Below are 15,981 nucleotides of genomic sequence, written 5' to 3'. Positions count from 1 at the left end.
CTGCTGAAGGCGGGTTTTTCTAAGAAATCGTTGTTGATTCTTGGAACTTAGTGGAAGTAGCCATGCCGTATTTGGACTGTATAGGCTCAGTCCAAGTATAGTAATGATTTCTATGCCTATATAAGGATCGGGTAATTTATACCTATATAAGGGCATGAATCAGGAAAAGTTACACTGGGTCCTAGATTAATTTACAACAACAGTAATACCAGTTGGGATATTGTCTGTTTATTTTGATTACCTACCCTGATCCCAACGTGGTTTATGGGTCATACTCCTGTAGTAATTTACACAACTTAATAACTAGGCAGTATCTTCTATCCCGTAATAAGCTTTTACAGGACATCGAAAGACATAATTGAAGAATAAAAACCAACTGCAAATATATACTTGAACGGTGCACATTGTTTTTATAAATATGCTGGTATGAAAGTCTACATGGCAAAATAACTGCAATGAATGTTTTCATCCTAATTAATTCAAAATCTGGGTAGTGTGCCTAGTCTTTAACACATGCAGGGTTACCAGCTCTTCCTAAAATATAACAGAAATTATAAAACATTCTTGCACAACTGTAGACAGCCTTCCGCTCATTGTAGAGGTCTCAAACTGGCACTCAGATGAGCATTCTGATCTCAAATGAAAGTGAAAACATTTTAAACCACAAAGAAGTAAGGGAACCTTATCCTGTTTTCACGACTGATCATCCATGAATAAACCGCTTAACTGCATTTGAAATACACATATTAAGCACAAGTTGAAACATTTGCTCCTATCCTTTTTAAAATAATGGCAACATCATTTAAAACACATTGTTTAATTGAGGGTGTACCATAAATGAGCAAAGTAAATAGGTCCATGCCACAAAATAAACTGACAGAGGCAGGGTATATTCGCAAACTTTGTTTTAACTTGCACTAAGAAGTTCACGAAATGCTCATGTCCTGATTCGCTAAAAATACTAATGCAAACTACACAGTGCACACTAACGTGCCCCAGAGGCAAGAATTCTTAGCATAAAAGAGCAAAAACAGGGTGGGCTTAAGGAAATTAAGCAAATGTTCAGCATTGGCAATTACTTATCATTACATAGCACCAGGAGGCCCTCTGGTTGGTAATGCATGGCATAGCTCTGGGTGTAGTGCTGAGGAGGGCTCCCTACGGTAGATGCACTTCACAATCAGGTGCTGTGAGTACTGTATAGGAGGGAGCATGGTGTACCCTAAAGTTGTGTGTGTTGGCGAGGCGAGTTCCCACGTCACATCATGGTGCTACTTGGAGAGCACAGTATGGCAGTTTGTGGTGCACCGTGGTGTTGGGTTCTGAACGCATAATGATCTCGTAGCCGATAGCGTATGGAACAATGCGCAACCAACAGGGTTAGTAGTGCATAGCGATGCTTAAAGCTTCAGTGCAATGACTGTACAAAAATGCCCCCTGACTGGTAGCGTATAATATATCATGTGACTTCATTTTGCGCACACTGCAGAGACAGAGAGGTGTGAGTGTGAGAGTGTGTGTGTGTGTGTTAGTTACAAAATGCACATTCCGTGCCAGGCTACTGGCAGATCGTGGAGACGTAAATTTCTCTTACAGTGAATAGTGACTTTTTCCTTTGGTTCAGTACTGCTTGGTGTAGTCTGAAACCGAGCGAATCGGGTAGAAGAAACCAGTTATGGCCATTGTATAGTGGGTGGAAGTCCCTTGAACATAAAATCAGATGCAGACTCTGCAACTATAAACATGAATGTCTGCTACACTTGATTTGTTGCTGTCCAGGTATGCTTCAGCACCGTCAGAATCTTTTAAAACAAATATGGCTGCATAATGGGGTGCGAACAGTAAAAGAAGCCGTCTCTGTACTTTTTCCTGCACTCTACCGTTGGAATTGGCCAGGTTTAGAAGATACATGGCTAAGCTTCGAATTAGGCTTACAGAAGAAGAGGGGCCAGGCAAGATGAAAGACAATTGGTTTAATAAGTAATTTGCCTCCACAACCAGTCGGTGAAGATGTCATTTTAGCAATTACATTTTAGAACTTATATGAAATTTTACAAAAATGTTGAACTGGCAGTTTCTTGCTGTTTTACTAATGTACATGTTTACCCTTTTACTATGTTTTGATAGTGTTGCATTTAAATGTTTTTCTTTTATAATGGTTGCTTCAATTTTCTTTTTAAACTGTATGTAAGACGTATTGCAAATGGTTTTAAGTAACTGTGCAATATAAATAACATAATTATTCATTCATTCATTGTATAGTGTTGTTTTAAGAGCACAGAAGTGTCCCTAAAAGTGTATCCACCAACAGTGCAAATCGAAGTGACAGTCACTATGAAGGAACTCCTACAGCTCCTGTCACAAGGACCACTTTCCCATCAAATCTCAGCGGGGTTGCCATGCTGCTCTTGTCGGTCACAAGCCTGCTCATATAATGACAGCAGCGACCAACTCAAACTCCATCAAAGGAGCACTGGTCTAAGAAGCACAATTTTTCTTTCTGCGATTCAAGCCTCGCTCAGACAAATATTAGACCAATCAGTGCCTAATGTGATGAAAGCCACGTCTATGACCCCAACTAAACATGCTCAGACTGGAAACTGTTGCTGATTGGATGTAGAGCTGGGGAAGGTGGAGTGTGCAGTGTTGGTGTACACTTTCGCAAGGCTAGTGGGATTAGATGGGCTGAACAGTGATTTGTGGATAAGAATGTCGATAGCGGCCAACTCGATCAAAGTAAGCGAAAACGTGTTCTCCTTATTATGTTCCCTGTTACTTAAACTTTATGCCCCCGAGCTGCAGTGGAGGGAAGGTAGTGGCGGTCAGTTCAAGGAAGGTTGTAGGTGAAAGTTAACGGAAAATCTGTAGCAGCCAGACCAGGAGTTGTGTGCGCCCGCGGAAAAAGGTAATAAAAAAGCACACGAGTGGTGCGCGCGCGCACACAGCGGCAGTAGTAAAAGTGAAAGTGATCGCTCGCGCACCACGACAAGACAGGAAAGCCAGATGACGCCTCTGCTCATTATTGTGCATGTAACTGAATGCTCTATGCCACCAAAAAAGCTGTGGTCGGCTTTTTATAGCCCACTCACTAAATGTCTCGCCGGAGTAGCGCATCCCCTGGCTCAGGCGAGACCTAAAAAAAGCTGGTGCTACGTCCTGGGGTGTTTTCACACCTCTTAATGGAGGTAGGCTGTTCAAAGCCCTGGAAAGTGAGAGTCAAAACCACTATTTACAGTGGTTTTCAGCTTGTTTCCCTAGCCATTGTGTGATATTGGCTCTTCACCGGGAGACCATTTGAGATGGGAGCCAATATCCAGTGCTTAATTTGTGCTTGTGTTTTCCGGTGCTCAGCACTGGCTCTTTTTTCAGAGGGCCGGGGTTATAAAAATGTTCTGTGTTAGAAATGTGGTAGTATGGTGCAGAGCGGGCAGGCCAACCTCCTGAGGACATGTGTAAAGCATCCACGCAGTACTCACAGATGACACCCAAGGCACACCACAAAAAGAGACCACACCAGATTAGATGGAAAGAAAAACTTTTGTTTTGTATAAAACATACAAGAATAACCACGTATGTAACTACAGTAGTCTGTAGACTGCGCCAACTGGCGCCAGGGCAATATATACAAGGGGGATTATGTACATGGCAGGGCCAATCGGGCCGCTGCCACAACCTTGACGAAGGGCAAAGGAAAAGGAAGAAAAAGGTAAGTCCATCAGTTCCAAGGCTATAATAAAAACATAAATCATGAACCTTAGGCGTAAAAGCACATTATGCATGGCATCAGCATCCCCTGCAAAAAGACCATTGGGCGTTTAGCATTAACATCAGGCATAGACATGCAGTAGACCTAAATCATGAGGCAGGAAACCATCAACAGTGGGCATAACATTAGCATGAGAACATTAGGCACATTAGTTTAGGGCCCCGTCCCCCTAGGCATAAGTCACACTATGCATAATCATCACTGTAGGCACATCAATATTGAGGTGGGGAAAACATTGTGCGTAAAACCTTCATTAGCATGACCAAATTTCACATGGAACCATGAGGCATCTCAGTCTGCGTAAACCCCGTTGGCTTAGGCACAGAACCCTGGGTGCAGTACCTCAGTATAAGTCCCTGGGGCCCAAGATCGGCAATATAGGCATTAGGGGAAGAAACACTAGGCATCAGCCTTTGGGCATATAAGCGCATTAGGCATCATACTGGCATAGGTCACATTAGGCAGGGTTCTCTGGGAATGGGACATAAACCCTGAGCATGACATCAACACACTAGGTGCGACACATTCGGCATAGCTGCACATTCACATTAGCACTGAGCATCAGCCATGAGCCTAAGTTCCATCTGCAAAGGGCGGAGCAGGCGAAACAGGGGCAATATTTTTAGGCATAACCCTATTGACAAGTATAACAGTCTGGGGCGTATAGTTACCCTTTTGCTCCCAACATTGGAGTCCCCTATTCTGGGGCTCTATACTCACGCCGGCCCCAAACCGGGTGCAGCTGCCACTGTCAGATGGGCCAGCTGTGTACCGTAACGCAGGTCAGCATGGAGGCCATGGAGGGGCCCTCTTCGGAGGCTCTCACATGACTAAGGCCCCACTCAGTACAGTTCTCCTAGACCCCTACCACAACCGCTGGTCCCGGGGGTGAGCACTGACCCTGTGCCCCGACACACCCCCCAACTACATGTGGACCGAGCCCCACTCACCGGCTGCTCCAGGACTCTGCTCGTCTCCTTTTTGCAGCGGTCGGTGTGGGGAACATGCAGGGCTTCTCCTGCCGGCTTCCTCCGGCCCTGTTTCCGTTGCGCGGGGCTCTCCTCGGTGCCAGAGGGCCCCGCAAGCAGTGCTTTGCCGGACCACACCCGGGTCCCCTTCCTTGGGGACCCGGGGCTTCACAGACCGCACGCGGGGCTCTCCCCTTACACCTGGGAGCTCCACTAGTCACTGGTGGCACTTTCTCCTTCGGCTGGGCTTCGCCCGGGCCCCCCTCCAGGGACCTGGGGCTCTGATGCAGCCTCCACGAGGCTGCAAGCATCTTTGGGGCTGCTGGGCCAGCACGGGGTAGTCTCCCGCCTGGCTCCTTTGTCCACACAGGGCTACCTCATCACCATGGGAGCCCCGCACCGCCGCCACTTGCTTCCGTCGTCTTCCTGCCTCCCAGCAGCGGCTTCCGTTGTGTGGGCCCCGCCCTCCTCCAGGTGGCTCACAGGTGTTCCGGGTCACCGCAGGCAGAGCGGCGGCCCCAGAGACTACCTGGGTCACGGTGGTGATCTTCCCTCAGCGCTAGTGCGGGGTAGGCACCCACAAATTTAAATGAGCACCACATTGCGGCACACGCAGGGTAGGCACCCGCTTATAAATTATTCATGGAGCGGGGTAGGCACCCGCAAGGGGGCATTAAAACGTGGCACTCCCCTCCTTCTTGCTCCCGGGCTGCGTTGGTGACTACGGGTAGTCTCCAAATGCGAGGTAGGCACCCGCTTACATTGGCAAACTGCAGCGCGACCTCACGCGGGGTAGGCACCCACTTTTATTTAAATCAGCACAAGGGTGGCAGAATCTAGCGCTGTAGCCCTTAGAAGACACAGCGCATGTTGTACATGCAGCGCTCAGGAGGCAGCAGTCCTGGACCCAATAGCGCAAAGGGGGCTTAGCACCTCAGGTAGGCAGACAGGTCTTCCAGGCACAAATCCGGTAGCAACTCTTCCCCGTACTGGGCAAGCAGTGCTTGGACCTCAGCTCCTCCTCCCCTGGCACATCAAATGCAGCCCTCCTTCCGGCTGCCCGGCACAGCATCGCAGATGGGGGTGGAAGCGCTCCTCACCTCGTTCTGGGTGCAGTCACAGGTGCTCCTGGGCAATCAGTTAAAGCGCTCTTCTCTTCCAGGTGCTTCCAGGTGTAGCGCTCGCGTGGCGCACGGTCCCACCAGCAGCTTCAGGGACCTAAGATGGTGCTCATTCCTTCTCCAGGGGCCAGGGAGCAGAGCAGCAGGCACTACTAGGCAAGGTCAGCAGTCAGTGGGCACTCATCAAGACAGGGCGGTAGGCTTTAAAAACATCCTCCACTGTAGCGTGGCACTCCTCCTGTACAGCAGCCTGTACTCCTGCAGTGGGGCTTCCACTAGCCCTGTGGACAGCAGAGGGGTTTTAGTTGGGTCCAGGGTCCAGCACACAGGCCCAAGAGGCGGTATCCCCTGGCAGCAGGTCCCCTCACGTTCAAGTCCCTGCTCTGACTGAGCACATGCTGGCACAGCCCCCCTACTTATACACCCCTCACCCCACCTACCAGGCAGTGCCAGAAGCTTCTAAAAGCCTCTGGGGAACTGGTTCTAACTGGCTCAGGGGGAGGAGTAGAGCACCCTGGGTGCCAGGCTTTCCCTCCAAAAGTTGGGATGTCTGGGAACCGAACATCTAAACTGCTAACCTACCACAATCAGGTGGCACAACACACAGCCATGGCATCCATTTTAAAAGCGACATCTCACCAGGGTGCATTCCTACAATGGGGGCTGCCAAGTGCGCCCACCATTGCATTACATTTAACATGGCATCTCACAACACACATGGCCTATACATTTCTTTATCATGGGGGAGACATCCTAAAACAGGGAGGGTGAAAAGCGAAAAATTTGGGGAAAATGGGCCAAGTCCAACATTCTTCCATGGGTGTTAAACATAAATGTACCCGTCCTTCAGGGTAGCTGCCTGGTGTGTCTTCACAGGCTATCCCGCCTGGGTCCAGGCAGGATGACTTTGCATCTTCACGCTAGAGATGTCAGCACGGCTGCCATCTCTAGCGTGCCATCATTATGTTTAGTCAATTTTGACGATGCATATTCGATAATTGTGTCTGTGGCCTGCCACAGGGTTCCTGTAGTTGAGCTGGGGTGAGGCAGGCTGAGACTGCAAAGGATGAAGTTTTCTGCGAATGCACAACACACAGAAGTGCGCACGTCTCACTCCCTAGAAATAAAACTCGATGGTCTCAATCTGCCCTCATCGTTGTGTTTGAGACAGAGCATTATCGCGCAGGACCTTTGCTTGAAGACTTCCATATCTGGCAAAGCATAGGCACAGGCTCGTAAATCGGGCTGCTGTGACAACAATTTACAAAGGTAGGTATGTTCACTGATTAAAAACCAGAATGATTGTGCAACGAGTGCAGAAGGGTGTCCTGGCCCTTTCCTATTTTATTTTATTTTATTTATGCGATTTAATATAGCGCTGACTTTACCCGAAGGTGTCAGAGCACTTCACAATAGGAACAGTAATGATACATGAGAAAAAAATTACAAGTCAACAAATTACAAAAGCAAACGTTAAGTTACATGAGACAAAAGTGACAATAGTGAGCAACCAAAAGAGGTAGCAATCGGTACATTACAGGAGGAAAAAGTGATATGTGTGCAGGTTACAAAAGCGTACAAAGTACAAGTAGAGGTATAATACTGCAATAAATGGCAGACACTCCAGCACAAGAACAAACGTTACGTAGGCAATGGTGGCACTTGTGCAAGTATCTAAAGCAAACAAAATGTGAGAGGTAGCAAACAGTGTGTTACAAGAGAAAAGTGACGTGTGCAAGTTACAAAAGGGTACCGAAGACAGGTACATGGATAATACTACAATAAATGGTAAACACTCCAACCACAGGAACACACTGGGAAGGCACTTCCATAGTCATGGAGAATGGAATTTTCAATAATGGGAGGTCTTCCTTCAGATATTAGAGCGAACGTGAATTAAATTTGGAGGTGCCTTTGATGGAGGAGAAATTTGAAGTCCGTTTTGAAGGTCTGGGAGGAGGTGGTGGTCCAGAGCTGAGGCGGAAATAAGTTCCAGATTCTCACTGCGTTGTCTGAAAAGGATTGGGTCACCGATCTTTCCTTCTTGAAAGTGGGATGTTCAAGCAGTACATTTTCCGCATTACGAGATGGTCTAGAGCCTCCAGAGAGTTTCAGTTTATTTGCCAGGTAGCGAGGAGAGGAGGAGTGCAAGGCTTTGGGGGTGATACAGGCAGTTTGTAGATAGCTCTAACCTTGATGGGAAGGCAGCGAAGGGTGGATAACAACGGTGTGATGTGGTCGTTTCTTTTGGCCCCACAAATGAAATGGACTGCTGAGTGGAGGACAGATTTAAGGGGGGGACAGGTGGGATTTGGGGAGGCCATTAACAAGAGAATTGCAGTGGTCCAGTCTGGAGAGGACCAGTGATTGCACCAGGGTTTTAAAGTCTTGCTCCGGGAAAAAGCGACGAATTCCCCAAAGAAGGCGCAGTTGGTATCGAGCAGACTTTGCAATGGAATTGATGTGGGGGATTAGATTGAGTTTTTTGTTGAGTATGACACCAAGGGATTTTACGCTGTCGACAATGATGGGTTTATTGTTAAGTAGATTCATCTGATCCATCAATGATTGAACTGGGGGAGGAGAAAGTGAGGAGGAGAGAAGGAGGAATTCAGTTTTGGAGGGATTCAGAATCAGTTGATGAGTTGACATCCAGTTTTGAATGGAGTCGAGAGTCGAGCTTAGGATGGCAAGATCGTGAGTGGCGGCAACCTTGAGGTAGATTTGAGTGTCATCCGCGTAGAGATTATAGTGAATCCCGGATTTACTAAAGAGATTTCCCAGTGGTTTTAGGTAGAGATTGAACAAAGTGGGTGCAAGTATAGAGCCTTGTGGAACACCTTGACCTACTGCCGAAGGAGGTGAAAGACTGTTCACTATTTTGATCATTTGGGATCTATCAGAGAGGAAGGCAGCAAACCGTTTAAGCACAGTGCCCTCCATGCCCATTCTCTGTTGCAGAGTGTTGAGGAGAGTGTTGTGATTGACAGTGTCAAAGGTGCAGAAAGGTCAAGGAGAATTAGAAGAAAGGACCTCCCCGAGTCAAGTATCCTCAGTGTGTCATCAACCACTTGTAATAGGGCTGTTTCAGTGCTGCAGTTTTGGATGAAGCCGGACTGACAATTGTCAGGAAGATCATTGTCCTTGATATGCAGAGAGAGTTGTTTCGCTACACATCTTTCTGTGATCTTCGCAAGAAAGGGTAGGTTAGTGATGGGGCAGAAATTGTTGAGGTCATTCACATCAGCAGTGGGTTTTTTAAGCAGAGGGGTGACCTGCCCAGTTTTGAAGGTGAGAGGAAGGGAGCCTTGACAGAGGGAGAGGTTGACCAGAGTGGTCCAATAGGGCAGAGAAGAATGTCTGACATAATATCGACAGACAGAATATCGAAATACAAAAATATCGGAGCAAAAATATCGACATCAAAAATATCGGAATCCTATCTTCATAAAGGTAAGTACAAAAATATCGAAAAAATAATATCGTAGTACAAAAATATCGGAATCAAAAATATCGTTTTTTTAAATGTATTAATAATAATGTAAAAATAATTTTAAAATACATATAATTTTACAAATATTAAATAAAAATATTAAAACAAAATTAAAACTAATACATATACATTTAAAATAAATAAAACACTTAATAATTTAATGTAATTTTTTTTTAAATGTTATTTATTTGATTTAATGTAATATCTTTTTGTTTTTACCCTGTACGCCTGTACCCCAAAAACCCAAAACTGACCCTGAACCCTAAAAATATCCATGTACCCCAAAAACCCCAAACTGACCCTGAACCCTAAAAATACCCCTTTACCCAAAAACTGAAAACTGACCCTTATCCCTAAAAATACCCCTTTACCCAAAAACTGAAAACTGACCCTGAACCCTGAAAATACCCCTTTACCCAAAAACTGAAAACTGACCCTGAACCCTAAAAATACCCCTTTACCCAAAAACTGAAAACTGACCCTGAACCCTAAAAATACCCCTTTACCCATGAACTGAAAACTGACCCTGAACCCTAAAAATACCCCTTTACCCAAAAACTGAAAACTGACCCAGAACCCTAAAAATACCCCTTTACCCAAAAACTGAAAACTGACCCTGAACCCTAAAAATACCCCTTTACCCAAAAACTGAAAACTGACCCTGAACCCTAAAAATACTCCTTTACCCAAAATTAATTAATATTATTTAATTACCAATTAATTATTAATTAAAAATAACAATAAAGTAAATATATTAGCACATTAGCTGTAATTAATTTAATTTAATAATTAATAGTATTTTTCCCAATTAATTAATTAAGAATAACAAAAAATTATATATAAAAAAATTACTATAATTAATGTAATTAAATAATTAATATTAATTAATTACCAACTAATTCATAATTATAAATATGTACAGAATTATATTAATTAATTAACTAATTCATATAAATTAATTACCAAGTAATTATTAATTAAATATGTACAAACATATATTAATTAATTAATTATTATTAAATTACTTCCCACCCTATTCCCCTATAAACCCATAACCCGCTACAGAACATATTTATCAATTAATCAATTAATTAAAATTAATTAAAAATTATTTCTCAATTAATTAATTAATAATTCCTACTAATTCATAATTAATTTAACATAATTAAATTACTTCCCACCCTATTCCCCTATAAACCCACAACCCGCTACAGTAGTAAAAGACAATATTTAATTAAATTACATTAAAAATAAATAATAAAACATAATAAATGCAATATAATATACACTAAATTTATTTAAAAATTGATATTAGTAACATCAAAGTTATTTATTTCGATATTATTGACATCGATATTTAAAACTTCGATATTACTGATGTCATACTAATATCGATATTAAGACTGTCGATATTACTTACCTTCGATATTTTGTCCCATCGATATTTAAACTTCGATATTTTTGTATATCGATATTTAAAAATCGATATTTTGTCTGTGTACCGGCAGAGAATGGGTATAGACGTCAATGGCAATGGCACAAGGGATGGTGTCAAGGGAATGGTTGGAGGGCTTTGTTTCAAGGATGCAATTGAGGAGGGCATCTTCAGAGATGGGGTCAAAGTACTGCCAAATGGCTAAGGATTTGCGCTCCTCTAGAGGGATAGGATGAGTGACCTGAGCCACAAGGGATTTCACTTTTTCATCAAAGAATATAGCAAGATCCGCTGCTTTCTTTGTAGAATCCTCCAGCTTGGAGGTTGGGGGAGAGCAGTTAGGAATCTTGATGAGATCAAATAGTTTTTTGGGTCTATTTTTGGCTGAGTCAAGGAGGGTTCTGAAGTGCGCCGCTTTCCAAGGAAGCTGCTCTTGTGGTACTTGGATCTTGCTGAACGAAGCGTGGCCAAATTATCGGTGGAGGGGGCTTGCCTCCATTGTTTCTCCAGGAATCTTAGCTGCTTCCTTTCTTCATAGAGGGATTTGTTGAACCAGGGTGCTGAGGGAGTGGGTCTTATCTTTTTGCTTTGGAGAGGAGCGACGTTGTTGATTTCGACTGCAAGGACTGTGAGGCATTGGGAGGTGAGTTCGTCAACATCTAGGCTCGGGTCTAGCCTTGGAAGTGATAACAAAGTGATTCACAGAGGGAACCAACGTCAATATATTTAGCATCACGGAACCAGGAGGTAGCCCTCTTACGTTGGCCAAGAGTTATAGAGCGTGATAGGTGAAGAGAGAATGGGATGAGGAGGTGGTCATACCAGTCTACATGAATAGGGGTAGCGATAGAAAGCATGTCTACTTTAGAAATAACAAGGTCCACGGTTGAGCCCTTTGAGTGTGTTGATTCTGTGCAGTGTTGGATAAGATCGTTTGCAGAGAGGAAGGTGGCCAGCGAGTTCGCAGAAGAGTCTTGCGGTAAGCCCTAGTGGAGTTTGAAGTCACCCACGAAGGTCTGATTGTCACTTTCGAGTATTGGTCGCTGATGAAGTCAGTGAGTTCCTCCATAAACGAAGGGCCGCTACAAGGTGGGCGGTAAATGACATGGAATCTGAGGGGAGAGCGGTGGTGCAATTGAAGCTCAAGAGAAAGGCATTCCAAAGTGTGGAAGCAACTGATAGGAAAAGCCTTCAGTTGAAGGGAGTTTCTAAAGATGACTGCAGCACCTCCCCCAACGCTGTCAATTCTGCCATTCCTAAGCATAGAATAGCCTGTGGGTAATAGGAGATCAAAAATAGAGTGAGAGGTATCGTTGAACCAGGTCTCTGTGAGGAAGAGCATCTCTATATTGTGAAATATATAATTCGATTTTTCCCATTTACATCGGCAGTTTGTCTGAGAGGCGTCATTTATACAGGAATAATTAATCCCAAACTATTTTCTAAAAATGTATATACACCCTCACCCGCTAAAATGATACATCTCTTAATATGAAAGAGCAAACGAAGAAAACAAATGTACTGGGTAGTTTCCTAAAGGGCACATCGTAACAGACACAAAGCTATATGTACCATTTTCCAAGGAGGAAAGAGTATTTAAATCGGATGCTTTTGGTTCTTCTTCATCTTCTCGGTTTCGATATCAAAACCATGGCAAAATTAAAATGCATTACAGCTTTTATTTAAAAAAAGTAGTTGCACAATGGTGGCTGTTTTTAATAGCTTTGATATGCCTGCATTTTGTTAAATCCACCGTGCCTCGGTGTCTCTTTCCCTATAGTTTAATAGCTTTGCAGACAGACCGTGGTTATAGATTTTCATTTTTCATGTTTTTAATAAAACGTGTATTGAAAAAATTATATTTAATTTTGTATCCTGAAATATAAAACTCATGTAAAAACCTAGAAGATAATATTATTTGCAAACATTCCCAGTAGAGTAGATTGCAGTGGGAACACATGCCCTGTGAACTGTTTTAATTTGTAGCCCTGGGAAGCCCTGTTTTTACCATGTCGTGTGGTTTAGCTGGAACGTGACATGTTCCAACTGCTCTCCTTCCCTAAAGGGCAAAGGTGGGATGCTGAGGCCAGAACTCATCCCATTGCTGCCTCCCTCACACTGATTTCCCTGTTTGAGACCTAGAGGAAACAGACTGTGTTGCCTGTGCCTAATCGGAGATAGGCGTCTCAGATGAAGCCCACAACCACCAGCCCTGATTTTAGGGTACCAACATTTATTTTACCTCTGCAAACTTTGAACCAGAGCCTTAGAGAGAATAACCATAAAAGAGGAAAGAATGAGGAAGAGAAGAAAAAGAAAAACAATGTCAAAGAGAGTGAGAGTAAAGATTAAAAGGAACCTGCATGAGTTATATATAGAGGCAGGGAGAGTCTGGTGATGGATTAAAGAGGCTTGAGTTAGACTCAAGAGTATGCTGTCTTTGTATTAACGATTTTACAAATGTCGCCCTAAGTGGAAAGGGTATGCCCAGACGTGGGTCCCGTGCTCACCACACCACTGGATTCAAGCCAGCCAGGCTGATAAAGGGTGATGTCCTGAAACCGGTCCCAGGATGCTTGTTTCCGGTCCAGGGAGGGCCTGGCTTGACAGTTCGGGCTGGACTGTTCCCATAAGGAACAGGGTCAAGACTGATTTGCATATGGCTGGGTCCAAACTGGGGTGGTGTTGTGAGCAAAAGAACAATGGATTTAACCCAGATCCTTGTGACTGGGGGTGAATGCTTGCATTGTCCAGCATTCCGTCAATCAATTGTTTCTTTTGCACATGTCTTTGTAATTAAACCCAAATGTTCCATGACTTCGGCCGTATTCTTTTGAACTAAAGTTTGAGCCCCAACACTTATTCTTTTACAAATTAAGCAATGCCGATATTGTGTGTCACACAGTGACATCAACACCATGAGAATTGGCAGATATCTATCTGCTATCCCTAAAGTGTGCCACCCAACCAATATGGTAAGTAAAACATGAAATCTAAACAGGAACTAAACTGCTGACATCGATGACCTTAATTTGTTTACATTAATTGTTTAGAAATCAATAATTGTTATTTGTAGGTCTGGGTGGAATTGTTATTTTCGCTGGTGCCAGCAGAGTTAGAAACCACTGACTACACAACCATAATCACTGCAGAGTATGTAAGGGCTCGAGGTGTATACACTAGAGTGCATTTGGTATTTGACTGTGCTATTTCGTAGTGCAAAATGCATTCTTACATTTATTTTTGGATGTGAGGGTCCATTTTTAGGCAAGAAAATAGTTCTAAATGCCCACTCTGTCCCGTTGCTCAATTCTGCAGGTTCTTGTGGAATTTTAATGTAATTTCGCGGAATTCCATGAAATAAAACTCAACCAATTTTGCCCACACCTAGGTATTTGCCAGTAAAGTTAAAGACATGAAAATGAGCCGAGCATATGTGCCAACATTTTAGAAGAGGAAAGTGGGACATTTTAAAAGAATAATTAGGAGAATATATTTCCCCTACTGACTTCTATTGAAACAGAGGCAATTTCAGGTGGGAGACATCCAAAATAAAGCTATTTTTGGCTTGAAAAAGTAGGCGTCTCTTGGATGAATCGGATCAATTGGAATGTATGGTAGGTGACCCGCATCAATGTCTGTTTCCAGATCTGAGACTCAGAGGGACCTTGACAACTTAAAGCCCTGGTTTTCAGCTTTTTGTTTTTGCAATGTTTGTAATGGGACAGTATCCCTCTCTTTATAGTGGCTACATGCGTGATAACATTAAGGACCTAAACTATCAATAACATGCAACTTTTTAGTTGCTTATATGCTTAGGATTTTCAACGCCTGTAGCAACTTTGCCTTATGCAGGGTTTTAAGTTGGATGGAAAAAGTGGAGGTTACCTAAAATGGATGTGGCCTATGTAATTAAGGTTATGGCTAAACACATAAAGTACATTTCAGTGATTTCCATAGTGTGTCACCCAACCAATATTGTAGTGCCTCTGTTATTGCATCCAGATATATAATACAGCAACTGATATATACCTTAAACCACTCAAGACTGTTCTCATTGTCAATGGTTGTTAGCTGTTTACGATAAAGGAGTAACAACGATGATTTTGCTGTAAATAATTTTTACAAAAATGTTTTAATTCTGAAATTATGAGACTGTGAATTACACATTACAGAGACCTGTGGAAGGGGTAGGGGTCTTCATAGTTTATTTATCACGCCTGCTAAGTTCACTCTATGTTAGACATGCACACCTTTTCTTCTCTCAACTTCTCCTCCATCTCCTCTTCGCACCTTCTTTTCACTCTCTCCTGAAAGCCTTTCCCGCATCTCCTTCACTTTACCACACCCAAACACTGAACACACCTACTCATCTGTAAGCATTGCATTATCTTTTACATTCACCTTGTCAATATTTTGACAACTGTGTACCTCCTTCACACACATTTGGACAGAATCACAGTTGCAACTGGAATAAGTGACCATTGCTCTGAACACTCTGCAGAAAGTCCAAGTATTGAATTACCATGTGTTCTGAACATCCTTCTGACCCACGGACATGGTCTATGAGAAATTATCACTGCCTTCAGCCTCAAACCTAGATCTCTCTACCATGGCTCTTTATCAATACTCAGAGACATCTCACGTTAAAGTATTCTCTTCACAAAAGTAATATGCTGCATAAAAATATAAAATACAGAAACACAACATCCTTTTTAAGGGAATGCAAAATTAAGTAAAATGTGAAATATTAACAGGAAATAAATTACCTACATGCATTACCTTATTGTATTTTGGATTGGTGTCACTACAACGCATGCTTTTACATCGCATGCCTTTACAACGCGGTTTTTACCACGCAGTCCATTACAACGCATAATGCTTTAGGCGCTGGATAGTGAATTATTTAATTTACTATTCCAACTCCAGTCCCCGTGGATAGCAGGGAAGGTGTTGGATAGTAAATTAAATATATTCCCTATCCTAGAGCGCCCCCCAGCGCAATGCGTTGTAATGGTTTGCGTTGTAATGGTTGCGATGTAATGGTAGTGCGTTGTAAAAAATGCGTTGTAAGTGATGTTCCCCTTGTATTTTACATTCTTTGCACAGAAATCAATCAGTATTTTTCCTGTAAAGTTAAGGACATCAATAAACGACCCGATAGTGACCTCTTTCAATCTCCGTTTCTAATTAATACC

The sequence above is a fragment of the Lissotriton vulgaris genome, chromosome 4_1 (assembly GCF_964263255.1).
Source record: "Lissotriton vulgaris chromosome 4_1, aLisVul1.2, whole genome shotgun sequence".
Classification (NCBI taxonomy): Eukaryota; Metazoa; Chordata; class Amphibia; order Caudata; family Salamandridae; genus Lissotriton; species Lissotriton vulgaris.
This window is presented reverse-complemented; position numbering follows the sequence as displayed.